Below are 9,233 nucleotides of genomic sequence, written 5' to 3'. Positions count from 1 at the left end.
AAGGTATGAGTTTAGTGTCATCATGATACCTATTCAGTCCCTGTTTTTGTGGATTGTTCCGTTAGACTTCCTCTTAAAAAGGAATTTTAGGAGTCCCCCCTTAGAATAAAGGGGAAAGTAGAAAAAATGAGTGGGAAGTATCAGAAAGGGAGACAGAACATGAAAGACTCCTAACTCTGGGAAACGAATTAGGGGTGGTGGAAGGGGAGGTGGGCGGGGGGTGGGGGTGACTGGGTGACAGGCACTGAGATGGGCACTTGACAGGATGAGCACTGGGTGTTATTCTATATGTTGGCAAATCGAACACCAATAAAAAATAAATTTATAAAAAGAAAAGAGTCCCCCCCCCTTAAAATTTCTTGCAGAGCTGGTAAAAATATGGAACGCTTCACGAATTTGCATGTCATCCTTGCGCAAGGGCCATGCTAATCTTCTCTGTATCATTCCAAGTTTAGTATATGTGCTGCTTAAGCAGGCACAGGATGATTACTTTTAAATCCATTTGATTCCTTTCAATAATATTTCATTGAGCAGCCACTACATACCAGTTAAATCCCTTAACTAAAGTACTCCTTCTCAAACCACACTGGTTGTAGAATTTGTAGGATAGGAACCTAAGACCTTATGGAAAAATTAAATCAGGAATGGCTACTCACAACAGAACCTATGAAAATACTGTTAGATCTTCTTCTAAGGCTATCATTTTTCCACTCTTGGCAAGATTTGGAGCATCATCATCCCCTACTCAGCCACTTAATTATAGCCTCAAAAAATAAAATATTTGTTAATTTAAGGACTTCACAATATTTATGTAACATATATTTCCATTGAATGGCACATAGTACTACTATTTGACATAAACCACCAAGTGGTAATGCTCTTGGTGCAAAATAATAAATTTTTATAATTTCTAGGGTAAAAGTGACTGACAAGATAAAGAACTAAATGTTGTCTGATTGATATACTAGTCACTAGCCACATCACATGAAATGAGGCTAATCTAAATTGACATATGCTTTAAGTATAAAATAACACATTTCAAATACTTAGTATGGAAAAATAATGCAAAAATTAACAATAATCTTATGTTTATTCATGTTGAAGTGATATTTTTATATACTGTTAAATAAAACATTAAAATTAATTTCACTCATTTTTAGTATTTATAATATGAGTACTAGAAATTTAAAATATATATGTGACTTGCATTATTTTTCTATTGAACAGCACTTGCAAAAGAAGGAAGTGGCAAAAGAATGTGGATTCATCCTTTAAGAGACACTGAAGCATTCCCTAAGTGACTGCAACAATTTTGATTTTGAAACTTGCCACCCCATATCCTTGATCTAAAACTCTTCCATTTATGGAAAGTATTATAAAAATGTAAACATTTTTTGGAATATGCCCTAATTCACCGCAAGAGAGAAGAATCTCTTGAGCTGCAGCACCCTCACATAAAAGTTAAAATTAGAGAAGCAAAATGAAGAACCTACTCTAATTTAACCCCTTAGATTTAGGCAGCTGGTCATCAGTAACTGTTTTAACACCTACTTTTATACATATTATATAGTATAATAATAACTTATATTGGTAGGAGAGGTTTAAATCAACTCTTTCTTAAACCATATTCCAAAGAGATAGGTAGCAATGATTTAATCTGTTCTTTCAGATGTACATTACATAGACTTAGAATGCACAGTCAGTCCTTACATAGGTTTCTAAGAGGTTCTAAATGTGGTCTTACTTGCTTTGACAGTCTGAATTAAATAACATAAGACGATGATTGCCTTTTCTCCATTAAATTGGATAATAACTCCTAAGTTAAATTATAATTTCAAAATAAAACTACAAAAAAGCTGGATCTATCAAAAATACATTGCCAGCGTATCTGCCCAATATCTGAAGACTAGGTGAGATCAGAGGTTGCAAATAGCTAATTTCCTGAGTTAAGTCCCCCCAAAAGACCTGTAAAGATACTTTTATAATTTGGAAATAGTTGCCAACTTTAAAATTCACAAAATTTGGGACACCTGGGTGGCTCAGCGGTTGAGTACCTGCCTTTGGCTCAGGGTGTGATCCCAGGGTCCTGGGATCAAGTCCCATATTGGGCTGCCTGTGGGGGAGCCTGCTTCTCCCTCTACTATGTTTCTGCCTCTTTCTCTCTGTGTCTCTCATGAACAAATAAATAAGTCTTCAAAAAAATAAATAAATAAAAATAAAATTCACAAAAGTTTACCCCCAAAAAGGTGCACTCTCATTTCTCTAGGAAACAAAACCAGAAGGATTGCAAACAACTCTCATGTTCATCAGAGTCCCTATTAGTTCCCATTGACTCATGCTTCATTTTCCCTACCTGACTGTTCTCCATGTGCATTTAAGTTTTCAACCCCTGAATTGAGAAGTAAAATTTTGGTAACTGTACAGTAACTATTTATTTCAGTTATTACAGGATACCCAGCATTACTCAGGGTACACGGATACTCTCACCAGCCCTTGCACACACCAAAAAACCACATGCAGAAAAAAAAACAGAAATCATATTTTCTTAGGGTGATTGTTTATATCTAAAACAGGATTTGAGTACAAATAATTTATTTAGTATGTGTGCATTTGAGAGGTGTTGTTTAGTACCAAAAGCCAGTAGTAGATAAGGCAGTAAGACAGAGAAAGATGCTAATACAAAGCATGTTCCTAAGCAGGTTAATACAATGGGTGGCTGTGGCTCGGTTGTGCTGAAAACCTCTGCAGTTGGCCCACTTCAGAGTTCTTTCACCTGAGGCACAATGAAGTGGGATATTTATATACCAACTCTTGTCCATAATACATTAAGTGTTTGTTGTGGGGATGTTAGGTCCCCAGGACTTCTTGTCCCATTCCCACTGGCATGACCAAATCACACACCTACGACAAAAGAAAGATTCAGGCAGAGAACTGGAATTGCTTATATCAGGAAATCATCTGGATGTATGAAAACAGTGAGAAAATACAGGCAGGGCACTATATCCTATCCCTAGTCTCCAACATGGGTAAGTTGCAATTTCTAAAAATAAAAAATGTGTAACTCTTCTATGTTCCTTTTAGCTTGGCTAGAACTTTTGCTCATCTAATTTCCCCTCTCAATGAATCCTTACTCCTGAGGGGTATGAATTCACCAGTTATCAGGCCCTAGTCAGACCATGACTGTGCAATTGCATGGAAGTCACCCAAGCACCAAGACTAGCACAATGAGCCTTTTATGTTCCAGGCATACTTCTCTTTTCTATTATATGGCAGCAACCCAATCTCCTCATGATAATCAGTCACTACCCCTGCCAGTATATCTCCTTTCTTTGCTGGATGGTTACCCAGCATGAAAAGCTCATAATTACCAGTCAACACTGTAGCTTTAGGTTTATGGAATCTTTACTGCGTCCCTTAGTTGTAGCATACCTAATCAGGTAACAAAACCTCTAATTCAGCAGAGGCTAAAGTTACGGGGACAGAAGCACACATTGCAAATATTGAGAGTTCAGCATTTGTTGTTGACAGGTCAGGTATTCGACAGCTGCAGCAGCTAAAAGAATATTGGTGAGAGGGAGTGCAATGTTATTGGACTCTTGCATATCTTTCACTACTAGTCCTATAATGTTCCATTAATGAGTCCATTGCACAAGGAGCACTGGAGTGATAGAACGATCTGGCTGACCTCCACTTCATAAAGTCATTCTATGCTGGTGAGCACTGATGTAAAACACAAAGAGCCACACATTTTGTGCCCAGTCCTATAGGTCTATCTAAATGCCTATACCCTATAATTTTTGGTAGTCATTCTTCCATCTTGCTCCAGCTAGGCCTCTTAGCAATGAGATAAGCCATTGGCCACTGCCCCAGGAGTCAGTATATATCCTTACTTTATGCTGTTTCTCCTTCCTCAAAAGTTGATGACCAGGAGTACTACTCAGAGAAATACACCCTTGGAAGGCCTCCCCTTACTACTGCTATCAGGTAACTGTAGTCCATTTTCAGGTTATATCAACATATCAAATCAATCTAACCATGACATAAACCCAGGTTTTCCTTCTTTTGACAGGTGAAAGATAGGTCTTGGTACAAGAGTAGGGGACATGAATTGTAGGTCACTGTGTAACCTACTTGTGCCCTCCAGATACTCGTGAGCCTGTCCAACCTTCTGATTTTGTGGGTTTGATAATACCCAGTCCATAATGTGTACTTCATGATAGTAACTTGGTGTCCCAAATTCAGGCATTTAGTTTCTTTTAAAAAGTGATTATCCACTACAGGCATGATTTTAGCTCTTTCAAGAACCTCAGGAGTCTGTACTACAATTCTCCTATCCGATTTTTCCAAAGAATCTACATAACCTTTTAATTTAAGTAACATTTTTAAAAAATTATGTAACATTTTACCATTTAAACATGACTCTTCTAGCACTATTGAATCTGCTAAGTTATATAGTTATATAGTCTAAACAGCAAGGTTGCTTACACTACACTTTGAACTTGCTCCAGAGTTCTCTTTCTCTGAGTACCAATCAAAACTGGTAGCGTTCCAAGACAGTCAGTAATCAAGTTGAGGCAATATTTCTTATTATGATATGTTATGCATTGGGCTTCTTTTTAGTAGTACAAGGTATAATAATCTTTTTAGGAAGTATAATGTATAATAACTTGCCTTTAACTTAGAAGGAATGTCCTAGTATGCCCAAGAACAAAAAAATATCACTGATGCTGAAAGCCCCTGAATATTTGTAGTGTTGATCATCTACCACCTAGCATACATATATGTTTTACCAGATCTTTTAGAGTATTTGCCACTTTGGGCCATCCAAACCCAGGTCAGAGAACCAATGGGAAGTTTTTACCAGCTAATAAGTAGATCCATCCCAAATATGTTCTCAGGGACTAGATAAATAACCACAGATTGTTCTTTGAACTCATTTGGATAGTCAAATGAACTTGAGCAGGATTCTATCACCTGTCTCCCCACAGGTCCCCATTCTAACAAGGGATATAATAATATTTTGGGCCTTTGGGTATTAGTGTCAGCTTGGCCCTATGTCTAACAGTCCTTAAAAAATCTGATGCGGGGCAGCCCTGGTGGCTTAGCGGTTTAGCGCCGCCTTCAGCCCAGGGCATGATCCTGGAGACCCGGAATCGAGTCCCGCATCAGGCTCCCTGCGTGGAGCCGGCTTCTCCCTCTGCCTGTCTCTCTTTCTCTTTCTCTTTCTCTTTCTCTTTCTCTTTCTCTTTCTCTTTCTCTTTTTCTCTCTCTCTCTCTCTCATAAATGAATAAAAAATCTTTTTAAAAATCCAATGCTTTCTATGTAGTGAAGTATTTAATCTTGCTTAAAGAGAAATCTAGACTTTGCCCCTATTTTCTGAGAAATAATCTCTAAACCTTTGAAATGTCATGCCTGATAACATGTCTTTGTTTTCTGGACTTGGATCGTAAGAGTATAACAAAGTGATTTATAGTGGGGTCTTTGAGTCATGCAGTATTGGCTCAACCTCCAGAGGGCCTGGAGACTGAAATCAACCATGTGGGCAGTTACTCATGAAACCCCCACAAAGACTCTGTACATTAGCCTGTGGTAAGCTTCCTGATTGGCAATATTCCATGTGTACTGTTATACAACTTTGCCAGGAAGAGTTAACATTGTCCATAACTGTGGACACAAAGACAGGACACCTGGAACCTCCATGTTTGGAATGTTCCTGGATTCTACCCTATGCATGTCTTCCCTTGGCTAATTTTAATCACTTTCTTTTTCTTGTAATAAACCTAACTCTATATTAAAACTCTTCACTTTCCTGTAAAAACAAAAAAAAAACAAAAAAAAAACAAAAAAAAAAAAACATAACTATGAGTATAACACCTTTCACTAGCTCTGTGAATTCTTCTAGCCAATCACTGAAACTGAAAGTGGTTTGCAGAACCCCTGAACTGGTAATTAGTGTCAAAAGTAAAGGCCATCTTATGGACTGTGTTCTCTCTAATTCTGCACTCCACTTTCCCTGGTGTCCAATTAATCTAGTTAATGGCCACAGCTCCTTGAGGAAAAATGCGGAAATATCTACTTTATATTCTTACTCTGACATTATAGTACATTTCCTCAATGGGATTTAGCCTCCCCTTCAACCAAAAGGCTCCGGATCTGAAAACTGGGTCAAGTCTGGAAACTGTGTGAGGAACTCCACTTTTCCCACTGAAGCAGTTAACATTATTCTTATACTAACCTGCAGTTTGCTTGTCTGTTGACTTTATTATACAAGTCAAGCAATACCCTTGTTCATTGTCCATATATTTCACTCCTTGGAATATTATGACATATTTGGCTTTCCAGAAATCTCTGGGGGTCAAGGTCCCCTAGCTGTCATCCTAGCCTTGAGGTCAGCCCATCATGGTATTCGTGTCTACCTTGCCTCTGACAGATAAATGTCAAAACCTGGCCTTTGCTATTCTGAAATCCGGTCATCCTCACTAACATTAGAGCTCAATTCCACAGCAGTATCTCTTATCATCAACCCTTGAGTACAGAGGACAACTCCATTGAGCTTTGTAATGATGCTGGTGCCCCCATCTCACCCTCTACTAAGACATCCCTCATCACCTCAGTGAATGAAATAATCACTAACTCTCACAGAGATCAGTATGTCTCTAGTCTTGCATATTTAATCTATTCTAATGCGTTCAACTCTCTGGGCCTTTTCTCTCATCCTTAATTCTCTGTCAAGATATTGGACATCTTCTCTATTACTGGCTATACATCATCATTGTTTTCAAGCTTCAAGGAACCATCCTAGAAAAGAATTAGAACCAGTTGCAGGTGTCCATGCCAGTATATTAAATCCTGAATTATAGAAGAGTTCCCCTCTATCAATAACCACCTCCCCCATTCAGCATTATTTTCTGTTCTTCTTCCTCTAGCACCTTCCAGATTCTTTCCCCATGTGTTTTCTTTTAGTTCCTACAGGTGCATCTTAGTTAGATCCAGAAGTTTTTTTGGTGAATAATCCCTTTCATCTCATGGCATAATAATATCTTTCTACTCAGGCCATGTTAAGATTTTATTCTTATAACTGATCCATACAATGAGAAGCCATGGGAAGAGATAAAAACATAGTTTGTAAAGGACAAATATCATCTTGCAAAATACGTACCTTATGTCCTCAACAAATAGTTTATAGGCAATGAAAAATTATTTTTCTTTTTTTAAAAAGATTTGATTTATTTATTCATGAGAGAGACACAGAGACAGAGAGAGGCAGAGGCAGAGGCAGAGGGAGAAGCAGGCTCTATGCGGGGAGCCTGCTGTGGGACTCGATCCCAGGACCTCGGGATCACGACCCGAGCCAAAGGCAGATGCTCAACTGCTAAGCCACCCAGGCATCTCAAGATTATTCTTCTCTAACAAGGGAAAGAGAGCAACTTATTCTGGCCCAAAACATAAGGAGAAGCTAAGGGACTTAACTTCTAGCCATTTAGATGTACTAAGCCCAGATCAAAGGGCTCTATTCCTTCCCTATCAGAGTCCTTTTCTTAAGTGTAGGATTGTTGCCAGAACTATAAATTCGGCTTTTTTTTTTTTTTTGTAATATATCTACCCTTACAATCAAGTCTTGTGCCTGGTATTTAGCACAATCTGTTTTCTGGCTGCTGGAAATGCTCTTTAAAAAGTTATCATGGAGGCATGCCTGGGTGGTTTAGTCAGTTAAGCATCCAACTCTCAGTTTCAGCTCAGGTCATGATCTCATGGGTCAGGGGACGGAGCCCCAGTTCAGAATCTGTGCTCAGTGCAGAGTCTGTTTGAGATTCTCTTTCTACCTCTCTTTCTGCCCCTCTTCCTCACTAGTGCTCACTCTCTCTCCAAAATAAATAAATCTTTTGATTTTTTCTTAAATAAGTAAAAAATAAAAGTTATTATGGAAAACTTCTAGTTTTCACATCATATCTTAAGATAATTATTTGGTTGACCTGAGTCTGTTATATTGTTCCTTCAGGACTTCAGTGACCATTAACAATAGCCATCCAACTTATAATTATTATTGCCCCTGTATATTTCAAGTATAGAGTTACTGCATGAGCCAGTCCATCCCCTCTCCACCTATACTTTATCCCAATTCATCACAGGTAACACTATTCATAATTGTGATATTACAGATCATCGAGAGTTCTTGCTAGCACCCTCATTCTCAGTCATGGATCCCTTGCCTCAAACTAGCAGGTTAGTGATCTAATTCCAGTTCTGCTTCCTAATACCTCATTTCCAACTAATGCTGGGTTCTTCCAGAAGCTTATCTTGAGATAAAGGTCTGAATGCAACTAATTTGTGTGGAAGATGATTCCTAGAAATAACAATTTGGGGAACACAAACTAAGATAACCGTCTCTATGTGATGACTATTCTTGAGTCTAGGCGCCTGGGTCTGTCTCTGCTAAACCAGTTTTGACTTGAGGCTTGGGAGTAGTGCTATATTATTATCCAACAAAAGCAGACTACACACATGCTCAGGACAACAGCAAGGTACAGACACACAAAAATGTTCATCTTCAATAAATCCATCCAGAAAAGAAAAAAAATCTAAAGTAAAAATCATTTCACTTCCAGTGATCATGTACATTTTATGTTTTATGATTTGCTGGCTATTTTTAATTTTAAATAAGGGGTCTAGGAAACACAGATCTTTTCAGTGCTTTTCAATGCTAAGATCTAAATACATCTAAAGAGCCACACTCTGATGGCACAGTCTGCCTACTCATTGAAGACGGGTCAAATCCTACCCTACTGGACTCCTGAATAACCCTCTTAACAATTTTAACACCAACTCTGAGTCAATTCTTTGGCTGAATTTCAATAAGCTCTCCTTATCATGAACATCATGATAGCTCCTCCTAGCCTGCTCCTGGGTGCCCATCCTCAGTTCTGGTCCAATATGCATGCCCTCCTCCTTCCATAGACCCCTTCCTCTTGCTTACCTATATCCCCAAAATGGAAATTCCTATCTCCTATTTTGCTTTTGGTGAGGGAAGCCCACTACCAGAAAAAAAGAAAGAGAAGATACACAAATTTCCCAGAGAAAACTTCAGTTTTTCTTCTTCCTGCTCCCAATTTAGAAATCATTTCTAGGGGAAACCACACTTAAGACTAATAATAATAATTTCAGTTAATTGTGTAATTTATTGCTATCTCTGTTTCATCATTGAAAAAATAAATAGGTGACATGATTATTAAGC

General features: G+C 38.3%; 1 non-coding gene across 1 annotated transcript; it reads right to left on the bottom strand.

Annotated features, from left to right (window-relative positions):
- Positions 1 to 372: 372 nt before the first annotated feature.
- LOC112642808 (U6 spliceosomal RNA) lies at positions 373 to 479 on the bottom strand. Its single transcript, XR_003125467.1, has one exon. It is a non-coding gene; the product is annotated as a U6 spliceosomal RNA (small nuclear RNA).
- Between the last annotated feature and the right edge of the window lie 8,754 nt (positions 480 to 9,233).

Source organism: Canis lupus, chromosome 19 (genome assembly GCF_003254725.2).
Source record: "Canis lupus dingo isolate Sandy chromosome 19, ASM325472v2, whole genome shotgun sequence".
Lineage (NCBI taxonomy): Eukaryota > Metazoa > Chordata > Mammalia > Carnivora > Canidae > Canis > Canis lupus.
This window is presented reverse-complemented; position numbering and strand designations above follow the sequence as displayed.